At 37.0% G+C, this 22,117-nt stretch overlaps 1 long non-coding RNA gene across 1 annotated transcript in view; it reads left to right on the top strand.

Annotated features, from left to right (window-relative positions):
- The window catches only part of LOC119511163, a 67,128-nt gene that overhangs the window by 30,539 nt on the left and 14,472 nt on the right, over nucleotides 1–22,117 (top strand). The window lies entirely within an intron of this gene.

Here is a 22,117-nt window from a genome sequence, read left to right as displayed (position 1 = left end):
CTTGTGTTGTGCCTTTCATTTCCAAAGATTCTGCCAGTTGTTTTTTGAACTTTCGATTTCTGCCTTATGTACGTCCAGTGTTTTCATTATATGCTTCTTCTCTTTTGCCATATCTTCCCTAAACTTTTTGAATTGATTTAGCATTAGTTGTTTCAATTCCTGTGTCTCAGCTGAAGTGTAAGTTTGTTCCTTTGACTGGGCCATACCTTCGTTTTTCTTGTGTAGGTTGTAGTTTTCTGTTGTCTAGGCATCTGGTTTCCTTGGTTACCCCAATCAGGTTTTCCCAGACCAGAACTGGCTCAGGTCCCAGAAGGAGGAAATATTCAGCACCAGGTTTCCCTGAGGGTGTTTCTTGGAAGATTGACACACCCTGTGAGGCCTCAAAGCACTGTGTTTTTCCTAGCCTGCCCAGCAGGTGGCACCTGTCAGCCTGTAGCTCTTGACTGGTGTAAGGAGGTGTGGCCCCTTTAATTGTCAGTTTAAATTGTTTCTGGTTTGATTGTTTCCACCCAGGCCCTGGAGTCTGGTTCTGAATGGAAGGCATGTAGTTGAGCTGGGCACCACCTCTTTCCTCTTAGGGAAGATACACCACCTAGGGAATTTTCATTTGCATTTAAATAGGTTCTTTGTCTCTCTGACTCTGCTGTCTCCACCCTTTTCTGGATCAGAGTGCTGTGAACTGAAAATGGCTGAGGCTTTCTGCACTGCAGAGCTCTGCAATCTGAAAATGGCTGAGACTTTCTCCACTGAGCTGCTCAGGTTGAGAGAGAGAAAAGGGGACAGAAAGTCCCATTTTCAGGGTCAGTCCATGGCCCCCAGTTTCACCCATTGGCCAAAGATAGCACCCTGTCCTCTGGGCTCCCCCTCCCAAGACAGAGAAGTCTACTGTCTCTTCAAGGTCAGTCATCACTAAAAGCCTCTGTCTGCTTGTTGGGGATTTGTAGCTTGCATTGAGCAGTCCACGTTTGCCAATTAAAAACCCAGTTGGAGCCAGCCTGAGGTATATTCACTTGTTCAGAGAGTGCTGCTCTCTATCTTAGTGAGGCTTTGCAGTTTGGGCTGCTATGGGGGGACAGGGCTCCCGGCTCGCATCCGCAATTTCTACTCATAGATTCCATGCTGCGATCTCAGGTATTCCCCCCAATCCAGGTTGGTGCACGATGTGTGGACAGTCACAGTTGTCCCGCAGCAGTTATTCCAGATCGTTTATTAGTTGTTCCTGGTTGTTTATTAGTTGCTCCGGGGTGGAACAACTAACTTCCACTCCTGTCTATGCCACCATCTTCTCCCTTTTCACCCTTCATTCATTTTTATCATTTTGGGGAGCTCTCTCTTTTGGATTTATAGGTCATAGGAACCTCAAGTATTTCACAGTTCTTCCATAAGGAACACATTATCTTCTCTAACATTCATTACAACCAATACCTACACTTTCATTAATTAACTACAGGCATTTTGGGCAAAACTTTCAATCTGTTTTCCAATTTTGCACCAAGAAAAATTGTAACCTCTGAGTCAATTATGAGTAAATTTTTCTTTGCAGTCTTTTCTGTATGTTAAATAGGTCTCAGCATAACTTCTGAAAATCTTTAGATGTTGATTTTCCCCATTAGGGAAGCAAATTTAACTGTTTTCAGAGAATGTTTTTCTAGTTCTAAGCTAAGTAAAAGTATATCATTGATGACAGTCCTTGAAACCATCATGATGGCTATAGGACATTTTATGAAATATATATAGAGAGAAACAATTGGGTACCCAATGCACAAAGGATCCACTTTACTTCACACTAATATGCTTACTGTATTATCCTTTGCTTAAATTTCTCCGATATCTCTAGTAGAGCACATGATAATCTCCCTTAGAGTGTTTGGCATCTCAGTTTCAGGAGACTTGGGTCCACAAGGGACTGCAACTTCTTTTATAATCTTATATTATTGCCTTTTTCACTTAAATGTTATTAATTTCTTGAGCCTTTCTTTTAAAAGTGTTTACACTCACAAAATGTTAAAATGTCAGAAGATAACCTTCTTAGTATTGAGGATACATATAAGATCAGGTTTCATTTGTCATAATTCATTGAACTATGGGTACTTTTCTGTACAACTGGTTTACCTCCATTTGAAAAAAGTTATTAAAAAAAAGGAAAACACCACTACTATTTTTTTTTATTATGGAGTAGATTACACCAGACCAATACTCCTTTGCTCCTACCAAGAATAATTAGAAAATGAGGGTAAAATACAACCAAATATCTCTTTTGAAGCATTATAGAGTTGATGAGTCATGAAATTGATAAACATTAAAACATTTAAAATAAAATTGATATGTATTAAAACATTTAAAATAATATGCTACATTTTTATACATTGCTGATGGGAATGCAAACTGGAACAACTGTTCTGGAGGGAATTTGGCAATACTTAACAAACCTGCATATACACTTATCCATTAATCCCACTTCTAGGAATTTTCCTTGGAGTATACCTTCAACAATAGGAACATTCATATATACAAGATTATTCATTGTGACTCTGTGATTGCAAAATATCAGAAACATATACATATATGTTTAGACATTTACAAGTATACATTTCTACATATAGAGTGGTTAATATATCACGGCACTGCACACAATGGGGTATTATGCAGCTATAAAGAAGAAAGAGGAAGATCTCTGTGAACTGACATGGAGTAAATTCCAAGACGTTTGGTTAAATGGAGAAAAAAAGTGCAAAATAATATACCATGCTACATTTCAAGTCAGAAAGGAGATTTAATAAAATATTAATATATTTGCTCATTTGTACAAAAGGAACATGACGTATAAGCCATAAAATGAAGACATTGCTTATCTACAGGGAGTAGGAGGGAATAAGGTAGTAGAGAGAATGGGAGCGAGAGAGTAGAGTAGTAGAAATGAGGAAGAAGGAACACTTCTGGTATAGTTCTGACGTATGAATCATAGTATATTTCACAAACCAAACAAATACGTAAATAAATAATCAAATTTTACCAGGGGAATTCAAAGGATATACAAACAGTTGCAAATCCACTTAACTCTATTAGAAATAACTAACACTACCACACTAAAGAGTGTGAAGAAGAAAAGAACTAACCTAAGTAACTATAGAAAGCAGTATTTTGACTCTGTACTGTAAAGCTAATGACAAAGCACTGCATAAAAATATTGTACTGTAGTTTTGTTTCTCATAGGGATATGGGTTAGTAATTCTGAGACTATGTAAATACTAGGTTTGAGCAAATTGGTATATATACTATGGAAAACGAAAATCAGATTTCTCATTGTTAGAGAAAGAAGTTGCAAATAAGGAAATAGGGAAGACTAGAAATAATCTTGTAGTGCTGGCTTTGGATGGGAATTATTAGTATGCACTAATGGTTTTTAATAGGTAGATGTTAGAGACAGAAAGATAGATGATAGGTAGATGATAGCTGGATGATTGCTAGATGATAGACAGACAACAGGGATAGAAAGATAGATGATGGATAGATAGATGATAGATGATAAATACAGCCATAAATAGAGATGTGTTTGGATGCATGGGTTCATATTAGTAGGCATCCATATGTTTCCTAGCTCTGTCTGTGGAAAGGGCCTAGAAACAAAGATAACCCAGCAGCACTGGGTACACCTAGCACTCAGATCTTGATTTCTAAATACGAATCTCCAATAAAAGGAACCAGGGTTTCTTAGAAAAATGTCAGATTCTAAGGCTTGGTACAGAAAACACAACGTAAGCCTGGGACATCTTGTGGTACCAGAAAAGAAGGAAGCACACACACCCTCAAACCCCCACCCCCCAAAAAAGGAAGAGGGCATTTCGAAAGGGCCCAAGAACCAGGTACCCACTTGAAGGGTTTCTCAATGATCAAAGCTGAGTCAATTTGAGGACTAGAATAAATAATGATGGCTTTAGATTATAACTTATAGAATAAAATAATTCTATGTGAGTCCTTTTTGACATAAATGAATAATGGAATGAAAATTAAATGGGTAAGAAAGGACTTTACTTGCACTAGAAAAAAAAATGAGGAAATAGAAAGTTATCATTAGGCAAACACAACAGTAATAATATTGCAGACAAAATCAATGGATGCTTAAGTTAGTGTGCAAAAGCATGATAGGAAACGATATTTGCACAGTCTTGAAGTATTTTCCCATGAGATACATATTAATTACAAAGGAAATAATAGTAAGTTTATAGTGAAGAAACCTGGCTGCACAACCTTAATCATGAGATCAAAGCTACCATCACAATAAATAAGACTCTGTGATATTCTTGCTAAACTTTTTGGAACTTAAATCTCATCATAAGAAAACATCAGGCAAACCCAAATTAAGGGGCATTTTATAACTTTAATCAAGGAGTATTTATAACTGAGACACTCAAATGCAGTGTGGGATCTTGGATTGGATCCTGAGCCATAAATAGGACATTAGTGAGAAAATTGGTGAAATTATAATAAGGTGTTTAGGTTAGTTAATAGTTTTGTATAATATTAATTTTGTAGCTTTGATAATTATACTATGGTTATGTAAGATGTTAACATTAGAGGGCGCTTAATGAAACATAGAACTCTGTACTATTTTTGCAAATTTTCTAAGTCTAAAATTATTTTTAAATAAAAAATATTTTAAAAAAGAATGCACAAGATGTATAGTCATGCAGTCTATTCATGAGATTTTTTTGATGCCTATGTTTGTAAACACCTTACACTCTAGTGTTCTAGACCAAAGGACAGCAAACTTTTTGTGTAAAGGGCCAGATAGTAAATATTTTAAGCTTCGAGGACCATAAGGTCTCTGACCCAAATACTTCACTCTGCTGTTGTAATGCAAAAACATCCATTGGTGACACATAAATAAATGGTGTTCCGGTTTGCTAATGCTGCTGTTTTGCAAAACACCAGAAATGGATTGGCTTTTATAAAGGGGGTTTATTTGGTTACAGAGTTACAGCCTTAAGGCCGTAAAGTGTCCAAGGTAAGGCATCAGCAAGTATACCTTCACTGAAGGAAGGCCAATGGCATCTGGAAAACCTCTGTTAGCTGGGGAGGCATGTGGCTGGCATCTGCTGATTCCAGGTTGTGTTTCAGCTCCCCTTTCAGCTCCTGTGCATTCTTCAAAGTGTCTCTCTTGGCTGCAGCTCCTCTCCAAAATGTCACTCTAAGTTTCTCTTTCTCCTTCTATTTGTCAGCTCATTTATATGGCTCCAGTGATTTAATTCAGACCCACCCTGAATGGGTGGGGTAACAGCTCCATGGGAGTTTTCCAGTCAAAGTCATCACCTTGTTGGGTGGGACAAATCTCCATGGAAACATCCAATCAAAATGTTCCAACCCAATCAACATTAATACATTGGCCCCCACAAGATTGCATCAAAGATAATGGCATTTTGGGGGACATAATACATCCAAACAGGTGCAAATGGTTTATTAAAGCTTTATTTACAAAAACAGGTATAGGCTGTGTTTGACCTGTGGACTGTAGTTGGCTGACCCCCTTCTAGACTAAGGTCAGAATATGCCATTTTTATTAACAGTTTATCAGAGTCACCCCAATATGGCATGAAAGTTACTTGTCCTAGGCCCAAGGATATGCATTGCTAATAGAGACCCACAAGTATTGTTCATTTTAAACGTAAAACAAAGAGAAAATTTAATGTGTGTTTTAATATGCTTAACTAATGAGTTTCTCTGTTCTTTCCAATTGGTCCGCTGTTTTCCTACTTTATATTAAGCTATTTTACACCCTAATTGCTTTATTTAAATTATATTGCTCAGTACTGCAACCCCTTATGTTTTTCCACAGTTATATTAAATTATAACAGAAGACATAAATTGGGTTTTGCTTTTTATCCTTTGGAAGTTATGAAATATGACATGTTTTATTACATTTAATATATAATAACATAAACATTAAATTAATTTTATGTTGCATTTCCTTCCAAGAAAATGAAAGTTAAAAGTGTATCAATTATTTATAGGAGATAATTTATTTGGGGTGACTAAGGGGACTATAATAAGAATATTTAATTTATATTTTACTAAGAGTTTTGAAGAATGATTTAAAGACCTGAGAAGGCCCATGTTTGTACTATACAAACACAAATGATTTTAAAGCCATTCTGTCAGTACTAGAGAGCATATAGTTTAGAGAGCTCCCCCAGAACAGACTCTAGAAACAATATTTGTGTTTATATAGCAGATGAAGGGAACACCTGTGGGGGAAAGGGAAGTAAGACAAGATGGGGCAGGCAGCCAATAAAGGGTGACTTGTGAAGACAGCTACTGCTGCAGGTGAACAGAGTTTAATCTGGCTAGAACACTGTGGCAAAAAAAAAAAAAATCTATTCCTGTGGGTGTGAACCTATTCTAAATAGGACCTTTTAAAGATGTTATTTTTAGTTAAGGAGTAGCCAACTGAATCAAAATGGGTCTTAATCCTAATACTTAAGGCCTTATGGAGGGAGGAGGCCACAGGGAAAAAGCCACAGGGGAAAGGCTGGAATCCAGAATGAAAAGGAGGTCACCATTTTACAAGAAAGCCAATGAACTCTGAGGATTGCCAGCCCGCGAGAAAGCTACCAACCCTGGGAGGAAGCAAGCGTTCCAGCCTTCAAAACTGTTAGGCAATAAAGCCTCAGTGTTTAAGACAACCCATTGTGTGGTATTTGTCATAGCAGCTAGGAAACTTAGTCCCTATGAAAGATGGTTGGAAAATGCCAACTCCAGGCGATCATTGGTGGAGGGGTCCTCTGCAGAGCATTAATTCCGCAGTACCTCTGGCACAGCAAATCGGCTCCGACAGCAGGAGAAAGCTCCGAGCAAAGAGATGTTGGTGCTGGCAGAAAGGAGTCAGGCCAGGGCACTCTGAAGGGGACAGTGTGAGAAGAGGTGGGGCCTCCACAGCACCTACTAAGGTACATTAAACTGATATGCCTGCACCAGCTTTTTTTTTTTTTTTTTTTTTAATCATCATTTTATTGAGATATATTCACATACCACGCAGTCATACAAAACAAATTGTACTTTCGATTGTTTACAGTACCATTACATAGTTGTACATTCATCACCTAAATCAATCCCTGACACCTTCATTAGCACACACACAAAAATAACAAGAATAATAATTAGAGTGAAAAAGAGCAATTGAAGTAAAAAAGAACACTAGGTACCTTTGTCTGTTTGTTTGCTTCCCCTACTTTTCTACACATCCATCCATAAACTAGACAAAGTGGAGTTTGGTCCTTATGGCATTCCCAATCCCACTGTCACCCCTCATAAGCTACATTTTTATACAACTGTCTTCGAGATTCATGGGTTCTGGGTTGTAGTTTAATAGTTTCAGGTATCCACCACCAGCTACCCCAATTCTTTAGAACCTAAAAAAGGTTGTCTAAAGTGTGCGTAAGAGTGCCCACCAGAGTGATCTCTCGGCTCGTTTTGGAATCTCTCTGCCACTGAAGCTTATTTCATTTCCTTTCACATCCCCCTTTTGGTCAAGAAGATGTTCTCCATCCCACGATGCCGGGTCTACATTCCTCCCCGGGAGTCATATTCCACGTTGCCAGGGAGATTCACTTCCCTGGGCTGCACCAGCTTTTGATGCTTAGAAAATTTTCAGTGCTATTACTCCTACTCTTTTGTGCAAAGAACAAATCTATTGAGCAGAATATTATTTTTAATTCAGTTTTTTTGAGATATATTCACATACCCAACAATCATACTCAGTGTACAATCAGTTGTTCACATTACTATCATATAGATGTGCATTCATCACTGAAATAAATTTTTGAACATTTTCATTACTCCCCCCAAAATTAAAACAAGAATAAAAATACAAGTAAAGAAAAATACCCAAAACATCCCATCCCCTTCATCCTCCCTCTTGTCCATTTAATTTTTGTTCCCATTTTTCTACTCATCTGTCCATATACTGGATAAAGGGAGTGTGAGCCACAATATTTCCACAATCACACAGTCACACTGTATAAGCTATATAGTTATACGATCATCTTCAAGAATCAAGGATACTGGATTGCAGTTTGTTTCAGGTATTTCCTCTAGCTATTCCAATACAAGGAAAACTAAAAAGGAATATCTATATAATGCATAAGAATAACCTCCAGAATGACATCTTGACTCCATTTGAAATCTCTCAGCCACTGAAACTTTATTTTCTTTCATTTCTCTTTCCCCTTTTGGTCAAGAAGTCTTTCTCAATTCCATGAAGCTGGGTCCAGGCTCATTCCAGGAGTCATGTCCCAAATTGCAGGATTTACACCCCTGGGAGTCATGTTCCATGTAGTGGGGAGGGCGGTAAGTTTACCTGCCAAGTGGGCTTAGAGAGAGAGGCCACATCTGAGCAAAACAGTGAACAGAATATTTTTATTTTCTTATTTTTATTTTTAATTTTGGCAAATTTAATGGTTGTAAAGATTGTTCACATAACAGCAAAGACCTGCATTTTCCATTTGAAATAAAGTTGTTTCATCACTTAGAGCTTGTCTCCAAAGAGTCATAATCTCTTTCCCTAGTTGAGAAAGGACTTTCCCGTGGGAAAACTGCCCACGTCGACCTGGGCCACTGTGCTGGTTTGTATATATGTCTGCCAGAAAAGCCATTATCTTTGATGCAGTCTTGTGGAGGCAGACGTATTAGTGTTGATTACATTGGAATTCTTTGATTGAGTGTTTCCATGGAGATCTGACTCAATCAACTGCAAATGAAACATTTGATTGGATAATTTCCATGGAGTTGTTACCCCGCCCATTCAGGGTAGGTGTTAATTGGATCACTGGAGTCCTTTAAAGGAGTTCACAGGCAGAAGGACTTCAGTGCAGCTGGGAGTGACATTTCGAAGAGCAACTCAGAGTGACATTTTGAAGAGGAGCTGCAGCTAAGAGAGGACAAACGCCCCAAAAGCAACATTTGGAGAATGCCATTTAGAAAAACAACCTGGGAGCAAGCAGACACCAGCCATGTGCCTTCCTAGCTAACAGAGGTTTTCTGGATGCCAATGGCCATCCTTCAGTGAAGGTACCCTATTGTTGATGCCTTACCTTGGACACTTTATGGCCTTAAGATTGTAACTTTGTAACCAAATAAACCCCCGTTATAAAAGCCAATCCCTTTCTGGTGTTCAGCATTAGCAAACCAGAACAGCCACCCACTCAGGTCAGCAATTTGCTGAGGAGTCCTTCAGAGGAAGTGTCTGAGGGCTGGCTGCAGCCTCCAGGCTGGCTCTGACTCTGATCCCACATGCACTGCTTTCTTAAGAATATAGTATTTGTTTTTGATAGTTATTTGGTAGGGCACTTACCTTTGCTTTGGATGTTGTAAATGTTTTTAGATCGTATTGATTTCTGTGAGCCCAATTTATTTCTTCAACATATTCAACATATGCCAGGGAGAAAAAGAAATTAAAAGCTAACTCAATTTGAACCAGCTTGTCTAGAAGGATGGCTGATGACAGGATTGCTTCTATTTTTTTTGAAAAGAAGTTAATTTCCCTGTTTGAGTACTGAAGATGGGGATCCATGATGTTTAGCTTAAATGAGAGAGATGTAGATAAAGGCTAGATTTTCCTCCAAAATAAAGTAAAAGGGGATTGGGAGTTGTGTTCTGTTGATGCCTCTCAAAGGTGAGATAGGGGAAGAGAGAGAGAAGGAAAAGAAGAAGGAAGGGTCTAAGGAGATAGGGGCATGGAGGTAGTGTAACAGAAGAAAAGAGCCTAGAGAAGACTATATATCCACTGAGAAATTCCTTATGGTGGACAATGGCCAATGGATTTCCAGGAGTAGTGCTGCTATGACCATTCATGTACAAGTTTTATATGGACGTATGTTTTCATTTCTCTTGGTATATACCTAGGCATGGAGCTGCTGGGACATATGGTAAGTCTATGTTTAGCACTTTCAGAAATTGTCAAATTGTTTTGCAAAATGGTTGCACTGTTTTACATTCCCACTAGCAGTGTATGGGGCTTCTGATTTCTCTACATCCTCCCTAACACTTGTTATTGTCTATCTTTATATATATATAATTTTAGTCATTCCAGTGGGTGTGAAGTATTATATCATTGTGGTTTTGATTTGCATTTTCCTAATGACTAGTGATGTTGAACAGTTTTCATGCACATATTGGTCATTTGTACATCTTCTTTGGGAAAAAGTCTATTCAAATTATTTGCCCATATTTTATTTGGGTTATTTGTTCTTTTATTGTTGAGTTCTAAAAATTATTTATATATTCTGGATGTAAGTCTCTTATCATCAATTTTGAAAGATATTTATTGGGGCATAGAATTCTGGGCTATCAGCTTTTGTTTCCTTCTTTCAGTCCTTTAAGGATGTTTCTGAGCTTTGAAGATATATATGTTTGTGATCTTTCATACTTTCTGGAAAATTATTGGCCATCATCTTTTCAAATATATCTTCTGTCTGATTCTCTCCCTCTTTTCCTTTCTGGATGCCAATCATGGGTAAATTAGACTATTTAACCTTATCCCACAGCTCTTGGATGCTCCCAGTTCTTGCCCTGCCTCCAAATTTTTCTTGGAAGCACTAATTTAAGACCTGTGAAGATGAGTTTGCAAGTAAGAGTGAATTCCTCTTGTGTCTGGGGTGCCTAACTTTTCTAAACTGACAGGCTAGCCCGCAGTTGACGTTTAAGAAATTGCAAATATTTTTGTTGGTCTTTTCTTGCCCACTTTCTCCTGTCTTATGCCAATGGTGAGACAGTTCATTTTTCCTATTTCCCTGTATTTCTGACTTTGTTACTTTGGGAACTTTGAATTTATTTACTTATTTATTTTAAGAAATAACTTAAAATTTCCCAGAACACTAAATAAAATGATATTGCCTTTAAAAAAAAAAAATCTCTCTTTGGATTGGCTATTGTCCCTCTTGGGAATTTGTTCTACTAGGTTGCACTGTGATATTAGCTCTATTATGGGCTCAATAAAAGTTATGATTTCATAAATTATCTGTTTTTTTTTACGCAGTGGCATGACAGAAACAATGTTCTTTGAAACTTTCTAAATCCTAAGCAGAAGTAGAAGTATTCAATTTGTGATTTGTTATTTGCCTCTATTTTCAATAGAGATTTGTAGATTTAATTTTCTCTTCTTATGCTCTCTGTCAGGATTTGGTATCAGGGAAATATTTGCTTCATAAAATGAGTTTAAAGCGTTTCCTCCACCTCTATTTCTGAAAGAGTTTGTGTAGGATTTATATTTTTCCTTTATTGAATATTTGATGGACTTTACCAGTGAAGCCACCTGAGCCTAGAAGTTTTCTTTGTAGAAGAATTTTTATTGGAAATTTAGTATTTTAATAAAGATATAAGGCTATTCATATTTTCTCTCCTCTTTTGTCAGTTTTAATAATGTATGTATTTTGAAACTTTTTCTTTTAATGTTGGTTGTATAATTCATTGGTATAAAGTTACTTATATTCCCTTATCAAATTTTATGTTGGCAGGAACTGTTGTGATATCCCCTCTTCATTGCTTGGTATTAGTAATTTTTGTATTTTCTCTACTATTTTTCATCAGTCTAGCTAGTGGTATATAAATTTTGTTGCTTTTTTTCAAAGAAGCTACTTTGGTTTCATTTATTTTCTTTTTTGTTTTCCTGTTTTCTATTTCATTAATTATTAATGCTATCCTTATTATTTTCTTACTTACTTCAGGTTAAATTTCCTCTTTCTTTTCTAACTTCTTTAGGTAGAGGCTTAGTTTGATTTTAAGCCAGTCTTCTTTTCCAATAGTAGCATTTAAAACTGTAAATTTCCCATCTGAATACTGCTTTAATTTCTACTACAAATTTTGGTATGTTGTATTTTCATTATCATCTTGTTTAAAATATTTTATAATTTCCCTTGTGATTTCTTCTGTGACCTGTGTGCTGTTAGAAGTATATTATTTAATTTCCAACTAAGTTAGGATTTTTCACATAACTTTCTATTATTGATTACTAATTTAATTTTATTTTTACCAGAGAACATACATATTATGATTTTAAAACTTTTATATTTTTGAGATGTGTTTTATGATACACAATATGGTCTGTCAGTGAATTTTCCATGTGCATTTGCAATTAATATGCATTTTGCAGTTGTCTGGTGGAGTGTTGAATTTGTTCCCTACTGCTGCCATAAAAAATCACCACAAACTCAGTGGCTTAAAATAACACTCATTTTCTTTCCTCCTAATTCTGTAGTGCAGACATCTGGGAGCTCTTATCTGGAGGGACTGGGAAAGATCCACTTCCAAGCTCCTTCAGGTTGTTAGTTGTAGGACGGAGGCCCCTATTTCCTTGAGTTGCCCTTAGCAGCTGCTCTTTTGCATATTGGCTGCTTTCCCCCCCAGTAACTGTTTTTTCTTTCCCCTCAGAAATCCATTTAACTGGCTATTTATATAGCCACTCCAGTTTTCTTATGGTTATTGAATTCATGATATTATCCTTTTCAATCTTCTACTTTTAATCCAGGCTTTCTCAGCCTTGACACTATTGATAATTTGGGCTGGAAAATTTTTTGTTGTGGGTGGCTGTGCTGCGCATTGTAAGGTGTTTGAAGCAACACTGTCCTCCATCATGTAATTTTTAATTCAGCCTGCATTGTAATTCAACCAACTGCAGAAGTTGACTTTGAGTTTGACTTCCAGAATTCTTGGAGATAAAGGTAAATTCATAGAAACTCTCAGGGTATTTAAATGCCTTGGTATATAAAGCTGAAAGCCCATTTTTATTTTATTCACATTTTAGGGCAATCAGAAGCAAACAGATACTCCTTATTTTAATGAAAATATTCTATACAGCAAATACTTTCTCACGCTGAGACTTGCCTTCTATAGGAACTTGATTACAGATGTCTACAGGTAATAATTTAAGTAACAGTTTGGCCACTTCATCATGGATGACCATTCTCCCCTTTACAGTTGGAAACAGGGAAATTAATGCTTTTAAATTTAATTAGGTCAGAAAACCAATTTCAAAAAACCCCAGAAACAATTAGATAATTCATCCTTAAGTTTCTGTTCCCCCCAAACCAAGAATGGTACCAAATTCTGACGAGTGAACATTCAGAGAAACAGAATGCCTATGAGTGATACAATGGATATAATTTATGAATTAGACTTTGCATAACCACGAGAGCTAGTTAGACTATGTAACACTGTTGCTCCTGCATTTGGTTCCAGGCCTGAAGTCAGCAGCGTTCCTAGAGGGAAGGGAAGACACTAGCCTATGAGTCAAAGAAGAAACCATATTTAGAAATTAGAAAATATTTTTAAAACACAAAATATTTTAACTAAATGACAATGGAAATATTTTTTGTCACATAGCCAATGTTGGTGTTAGAAGGAGTTTTATAAACTTAATGCATGTATTAGAAAAGAAGAATGGTAAAAACATCAATAAGCTAAGTGCTTGTCTCAAGAAATTAAAGAAAGAACAGAATGAATACAAATAAAGTGAAATGAAGGAAACAGAGATAAAACTAAAATTATGAAATAGAAAGCAAATATACAATAGAAGGGATCAAAAAGTCAAGTTTTTCTCTGAAATGCCTAACAACACTGATAAATACCTGGCAATACTGATCCAGAACAAGATAGAGAAATATCAGGAATAAAAAAAGAGGACAGCACAACAAATCCCACAGGATTTTAAAAGACAAAAGAATATTGTGAACAACTTAAGCCAATATATCTAACAATTTAAATAAACTCAATAAATTCATAAGAAAACACAACCTGCCAGATCCATCTAGACTAAGAAATATGAATAGTTCTATATAAATTAAATGCTATAAACCCAAAATTAAAAGAAAAAAATTGACAAAAAGGATCCAGGCCCAGTTGGTTTGACTAGTGAGCTACACACATTTAAGTAGGAAATGATGACTTTCTTAACAAAAGTCTTTCAAAGTATAGAAAATAGAAAGCACAACCTGCACGTTTGAAGAGACCAGCACAGCTTTGACATCAAAATCTGACAAGAACATTATAAGAAAGTAAAATTACAAGGCAAGCTCATGAATAAAGATGCATTTTTTCTTAAAGAAATTTGAAAATGGAATCACACATAACCAAGTTGAGTATATTCAAGAAATGCAAGGTTTATTTAGCATTCTGAATTTGTTCATAGAGGAATGATCACCTAAATCATCTGGCATGCCTCCCCACTGGTTTTCTAGGGGCTGTTCCCCTGAGAGCAGCTGTAGTGGCAGCAGTGGAACGGTGGCTACAGCTCCAATTGAAAACTTGCTGCCTTTCTACACAGAGGAGCCAGGGGGAAAGTTTGGTAACAAGGACCACTGGAAAGTGAAAGGGGGATCTCTTGAAAAGAGAAAAGGACCTCCAAATTTTGTTTTTAAACTCATCCAAGTCTCTGCTGGACTCCTAAACTATGTGTGCACAGGGTAAAACAAAAAGCAACTAATGCTTAGAAAACTGATCAGATATCCAAGCCTCTGCTCACTGAAGGCATGAAAGTGAGCCATAAAAAGGAAAAAAAAAAAAAAAACCACAGTAAATAGTGAAATTTTGACAGCTTTCCCCTGAGTTAGAAAAGGAACAAATATTCTCAGTAGCGCAACTTTTGCTAAACATTATATTGAAGGCACTAGCTGGAGCAAAAGAATAAGAAGCAGAAAGAAAACATAGAAGGGATTGAAAACAAAAAAAATAAAAATGTATTTGCAGATAATAAAATTGGGTACATTGAAAATTCAAAGATTCTAGTTATAAATATATTAATTACTAGGTTGAAATACATGAATTTGCCATTTTTAGATAAAAAAGGATCATATACCAACAATTTCACAAGATTCCTAAGTTGTTGTAGTAAGATTGTTGCTACTAATTCAACATAAAATTCAATTGAATTTCTATTTATATCAGCACTGCTCAATTCAGAAAATAACAAGAAATATTAAACAATTTTAAATAACAAAATAACAAAAAACTAAAGTCAAATTTAAAAAAAAGATGTAAAAAATCTTGTATTAGTCAGGGTTCTCTAGGGAAACAGAACCAACAGGGGATATCTGTAAATAAGAGATCTTACAACAGTGTCTCATGCAACTGTGGGGGTGCATAAGTCCAAATCCATAGGGCAGGCAGCAAGCTGGCAACAACAATGAAGGCTTTTGATGAATTCCCAGGAGGGGCTGACTGAAGTAGAGATGAAAATTCTCTCTTCTGACTGCCAAAGTCATCACTTCTTTTATAGCCTTCAACTGATTGGATTATATGTCTCTCATTGTGGAAGACACTCCCCTTAGATGATGGAGATGTAATCAGCCAGAGATGCAATCAACTTACTGATGATTTAAGTCCATGAAATGTCCTTGCAGTAGCAATTAGGCCAGTGCTTGCTTGACCAGACAACTGCACACCATTACCTGGCCAAGGTGATACATGAATCTGACCATCATGGATCTCAACACAGGAAACTATGGTATAACCGAAAAAACTGAAGTCCTAACCACTGAGAGCTCATGAGTTGGAAAACTCAAAAATTGTAAAGAGGTAAATTCTCCCCAAACTGATCAAGAATTTGAATTCGATTCCAACCAATATATGAAATTTTGAGGGGATGGGGTAGGGAATTTTATAAATGAATTCAAAAATGTATATGTAAATGCAAAGGGCCAAGAACCCCACTGAAGAAAAATACAATATGAGAAGCATAACTTTCCTACATATCAAGAAATTTATGAGAATTATGGAGCTACAGTAAAAAAGGACATGTGACAGTATCTTTAATGTGAGGGATGTTTCTGGGCTCTCTACTATTTTCCCTTGGCCTATTTATTTATAGTTGCACCAATACCTTAATGAGATTTATCTAAATTGAGTACCTGAATTGTTGGTGGGATGCCACTGATATTGTGCATGGTAATGGCCAAAGCAAATGCCGTTGTATATATGTACTTAAATTATAAATTTTAGATCTATATAATACAACTTTTAAGTTCACTAAGTTCCAATAAGAAAGCATGACATTCTGGTTTCCATTTTTCCTGAGCTACCACAGTATCTTTTCTCTATGCATTTAGAGTCATACCAAATAACATTTGTTGCAATATTTTGTTCAAGAACAAAAGCACTAGTTTTGAAAACATAATTACCACTGTTCATTGATTCTAGGATGCACAGTTTTTCACATCTTACCGTCTCAGAAATTGTGATCCATCTTCCAGTCAAGTCCTCTTACAATGACTGGAGACCAGTTGGCAGCCAAAATCACTTTTATTAACTTGGTTGTAGCTATTCATTGTGTTGTCACTTTATGCACAGTGTTGTGCTAAGCTGTGGTAAGTTTAATTGCCAAAAACCAGATCTCTAAAGAGACTATATTTCATTTTGCTTTGAAATAAAAGGTGCTTATGCAGAAAGACATGGAAATTGAAAAAATCATGCTTTATATTAAGAATCATGCTGAAGTAAAAAGTCACTTTTCTTTACTACTAACCTAAGTCAGTTATACAAAATATACCCAGACATATGATCTATTTCCCCAAGTGGGGAAACATTGTGAGCCGCAACATGCATTTTCATCTTTGGCTGCTAGAACTCCATTTTTTTTTTTCCTTTTTAATTTTTATTGGGATTGTTCAGATACCATACAATTATCCAAAGATCCAAAGTGTACAATCACTTGCCCCTGGGTACCCTCATACAGCTGTGCATCCATCACCACACTTAATTTTTGTTCAATTTTTAGAAACTTTTCATTACTCCAGACAAGAAATAAAGTGAAAGATGAAAAAAGAAAAAAAGAAAAGGAAACTCTAATCCTCCCCATCCCTAACCAACCCCCTTCAATTGTTGACTTGTAGTGTTGGTATAGTACATTTGTTACTGTTTATGAAACAATGTTGAAATACTACTAACTGTAGTATATAGTTTGCAATAGGTATATATTTATTCCCTATATGCCCCTCTATTATTAACTTCTAATTGTATTGTCATACATTTGTTCTGGTTCATGGAGGTGATTTCTAGTATTTGTACAGTTATCATGGACATTGCCCACCATAGGATTCAGTTTTATACATTTCCATCTTTTGACCTCCAACTTTCCTTCTGGTGACATATATGACTCTGAGCTTCGCCTTTCCACCTAATTCACACACCACTCAGCACTGTTAGTTATTCTCACATCTTGCTACCAACATGTCTGTTCATTTCCAAACATTTAAGTTCACCCTAGTTGAACATTCGGCTTATACTAAGCAACCACTCCCCATTCTTAAGCCTCGTCCTATATCTTGGTACCTTATATTTCATGTCTATGAGTTTACATATTATAATTAGTTCCTATCAGTGAGACCCTGCAATAATTGTCCTTATGTGTCTGGCTTATTTCACTCAGTATATTGCCCTCAACATTTTGCCATCAACCCATTTTTTTTTTAATATGGTTTTGTTCACTCACCATACATTCCATCCCAAGTAAATAATCGATGGTTCTCTGTATGGTCATATATTTATGTGTTCACCACCTTCACCACTATCTATATAAGGGCATCTGCATTTCTTCCACAAGGCAGGAAGGAGAGTAAAAGAAGGTAGAGAGGCAAAAGAAAAAGGAAAAAAAAAATGACAGCTAGGAAGCAGCAAAAGGAAAAATAACCTTAAATCAAAGTAGAGTAAAGATTTAGACAATACTACCAATGTCAAGTGTCTAACATGCCTCTCCTATCCCCCCTCTTATCTGCATTCACCTTGGTATATCACCTTTGTTACATTAAAGGAAACATAATACAATGATTCTATTAGTTACAGTCTCTAGTTTATGTTGATTGCACCCCTCCCCCAATGCCTCCCCATTTTTAACACCTTGCAAGGTTGACATTTGCTTGTTCTCCCTCATAAAAGAACATATTTGTACATTTTATCACAATTGTTGAACACTCTAGATTTCACCAAGTTACACAGTCCCCTCTCTTTATCTTTCCTCCTTTCTTCTGGTGTCTCACATGCTCCCAATCTTCCTCACTTAACCGTATTCATAGTTATCATTCTTCAGTGTACTTACGTTGTTGTGCTACCATCTCCCCAAATTGTGTTCCAAACCATGCACTCCTGTCTTCTGTCACTCTGTAGTGTCCCTTTAGTATTTCCTGTAGGGCGGGTGTCTTGTTCACAAAGTCTCTCATTGTCTGTTTGTCAGAAAATATTTTGAGCTCTCCCTCATATTTGAAGAACAGCTTTGCTGGATATAAGATTCTTGGTTGGTGGTTTTTCTCTTTCAGTATCTTAAATATATCACACCACTTCCTTCTTGCCTTCATTGTTTCTGCTGAGACATCCGCACATAGTCTTATTAAGCTTCCTTTGTATGTGATGGATTGCTTTTCTCTTGCTGCTTTCAGGATTCTCTCTTTGTCTTTGACATTTGATAATCTGATTATTAAGTGTCTTGGTGTAGGCCTATTCATATCTCTTCCATGTGGAGTATGTTGCGCTTCTTGAATCTGTAATTTTATGTCTTTCATGAGAGATGAGAAATTTTCATTAATTATTTCCTCTATTATTGCTTCTGCCCCTGTTCCCTTCTCTTCTCCTTCTGGGACACCAATGATACGTACATTATTGTACTTTGCTTCATCCTTGAGTTCCCGGAGACGTTGCTCATATTTTTTCATTCTTTTCTCCATCTGCTCCTTTGCGTGTAGGCTTTCAGGTGTTTTGTTCTCCAGTTCCTGAGTGTTTTCTTTTGTCTCTTGAGATCTGCTGTTGCGTGTTTCCATTGTGTCTTTCATCTCTTGTGTTGTGCCTTTCATTTCCATAGATTCTACTAGTTGTTTTTCTGAACTTTCGATTTCTGCCTTATGTATGCCCAGTGTTTTCTTTACAGCCTCTATCTCTTTTGCAATATCTTCTCTAAACTTTTTGAATAGATTTAGCATTAGTTGTTTAAATTCCTGTATCTCAGTTGAAGTGTATGTTTGTTCCTTTGACTGGGCCATAACTTTGTTTTTCTTAGTGTAGGTTGTAATTTTCTGTTGTCTAGGCATGGTTTCCTTGGTTATCCAAATCAGGTTTTCCCAGACCAGAACAGGCTCAGGTCCCAGAGGGAAGAAATATTCAGTATCTGGTTTCCCTGAGGGTGTGTCTTAGAAAATTGCTCCACCCTGTGATGCCTCAGGTTACTGTGCTTTTCTGCCCAGCAGGTGTTGCCTGTTAGCCTATAATTCTTGACTGGTGTGAGGAGGTATGGCCGTGTTCCCCCAGGCTCTGGGGTCTGGTTCTGAATGGAAAGGGCCCTACCCCTTTCCTCTTAGAGAAGATAGACTCCCTAGGGGGAGCTCATTAGCATTTCAATGGTCTCTCTCTCTGCTTGCGCTGTCTCCATCCTTCTCTGAGTCCCAGCCCTGGAAACTGAAAATGTCTGGGACTTTCCCCACTGAGCTGAAAAAGCAACAGATAGTCCCCTTCAGACCTAGTCCAAGGTGACCTTCTGGCTCTCCAAGGTCAGTCGTCACCCAAAGCCTCTGTTTTTTTGGAGATTCGTACCTGTAGTGAACAGTTCACACTCGGTACTTAAAACCCCAGTTGGAGCTCAGCTGAGCTATATTCGCTTGCTGGGAGAGAGCTTCTCTCTGGCACCACAAGGCTTTGCAGCTCGGGCTGTGGGGGAGGGGGGTCTCATGACTTGGATCTGCAGGTTTTACTTACAGATTTTATGTTGTGATCTTGGGCATTCCTCCCAATTCAGGTTGGTGTATGATGAGTGGATGGTCTCGTTTGTCCCCCTACAGTTATTCTGGATTATTTACTAGTTGTTTCTGATTTTTTTTAGTTGTTCCAGGGGGACTACTTAGCTTCCACTCCTCTCTATGCCGCCATCTTGCCCAAGCTCTAGAACTCCATTTTGAGCTTTGTCAAATCCCACAATTGAATGGCAAATATTAAGTTAGAGAATTCATCCAGAATTTCTATTTTCAGCAATGAGATATGTGATCTCAAAATTCTCCTAATAAACAAAGTCTTAAAATGTAAGATAAAAATGTAAAAGCCATCCTTTTAAATGCATACCAGAGTTTTGAAAAAGGCAAGGAAATTTCCCAGTGCCCTAAATAAAAAGAAAATTACAAACCGGGGCTGTGAATGGAAAGCACATCTTCTAAGTTCTGGGGAAGTTTAACAATCTCAAATCTAGGTACACTTTACAATCACCTGGGGAGCTTTTCAGATATACTGATGCCAACCTGATATCACCTGATATTTTCATTTAATTGGGGTGGGATTTTTTATTAGCCTGGGTGATTCCACTGTTCCTTTAGGTTTCAGAATCAGGAACTACCCAAACCCTGCCTGCCCTCAAAGGACAAAACTTTTGTGCATTCCTAAGAAGTGATCATTTCTGTTTTCCTGAAATCTCAAGTTCCACTACGTCTGAAGTGGGTAGGACTCCTGCTTGCTCCTCATTATCATTTCCAGGCCATTGTTTGTCACACTTCTATAAAAACCCCAGCTCTTCTTGGAGGCTTATGCAATCAGTCCAAACCACCTGCTCACCTTCTTGGTACCAATCATCTAAAGCAGGGGTGGGTAGCAAACACTTTGGGGAAGGGCCCTATAGTAAATATTTTATGCCTTGTGGACCAAAGTCAATGTTCTCAATACTTGCAGCAACTGTGCTCGTTGGGAAGTTAATAGCCTTTTTTACACTGTAAAAGTTTTATTTAAAACCATAACAACTATCCGTAGCTCACAGACAGTACAAAAGCAGGTGGCTGGCAGGATTTGGCCCTTGAACCACATTTGCTTATCCCGGATCTCGAGACCCCTGGGGCATGCATCTTTTTCTATGGATATCTTAGAAACTGGCTCTCATTCTCTCTCTCACTTGCTCTCTTGCTATCTTCCCCCCCTCCCCACCCCCTGACTACTTCTGTCATAAGTCTAGGAAATTTTAGTATTCTTGTGGCTATGCTTCCAATGCACCCAGCTCTCAGTGACTTAACCTCCCACCTAAAAACATCTGGTTCTCCACTCAATGTCAGCTACTTGCTCATGTGGTCATAAGTTGTCATTTTTAGTAATTGCATATCCATCTTTGCTTATCATCTTTCCAACTCACTCTCTGTATTTCTCTAAGTCTAAAAATTGTTTAGCCTCACCAGAGCCTCCAACCCATTGATCCTTTTCACAGTCCCTCATCTCCCTCATGACTTGATTTCTACCTCATCAAATTAAAGTGTTTCTCAACCATGGGTGAAGAAACGTGCACAACCATGGTCTACTGGCTCTCTTTAATTCTTTGATTATTAACTTCAAAACAGCCCTCAGTGATAATCATTCTCCCACATTTGCCTCCTTCTTCTTTTCAAGCTTCCTACCCTGCTTTCTTTCCCCCACTCTCAAGTGATGAGCTTGCTTTTGATTTCATTGAGAATATAGAAGCAATTAGGAGAGGATAGCCACATGCTCTCACCACCAAATCTACCAAAGTACCTGCAGCGCTATCCACATACTCTGATCTCCTTAGTTATGCAGTAAATGAACTGCTATGCTCCAATGTGAGGCCAATCCCTTCACTTATTGCACAATATCATATCCTCTATTGCCTATTCAAGGACTTGGCTTCTGTAATTGTGTACTCTATTAAAATGAAAAAATAAATAATTTTAAGTTCTACTACCCAAATTATTATTACTTTCTATTTAAGGACGTTTTAATACTAAACTATTTGAATTAAGAATTAAATGTTAATTTGTATAGTTAAATAAGATAATTGAATTCATTTCCAAAGTTCACTTAAAATAAGCATGTTAGCAGATTGAATGCTTTGTAGATTGGGTTTTTAAGATACCAATATAATTTATTCTTGCAATTATATTGCAAAATTCATTTATAAATATGACATTTTAACTTGCATAAAACAGATGAGGAGAGCACTTCCTCTTACACTTGCATTTCTAAGTCAAATAATTTACTTCTTAACTGATAGTGGACAATAAATAAATGTAGATATAGGGTAAATGTAAGTTGACAGAAGAAAGTGTTTTTTCTAAATCAGCTGTTGAGAGACACAAAAATATCATAAATTTTGTGCCACAATAAATATGTT

Source organism: Choloepus didactylus, chromosome 16, assembly GCF_015220235.1.
Source record: "Choloepus didactylus isolate mChoDid1 chromosome 16, mChoDid1.pri, whole genome shotgun sequence".
NCBI classification, from domain to species: Eukaryota; Metazoa; Chordata; class Mammalia; order Pilosa; family Megalonychidae; genus Choloepus; species Choloepus didactylus.
The sequence above is the reverse complement of the archived record's forward strand: the minus strand, read 5'-3'. Positions and strand labels throughout refer to the sequence as shown.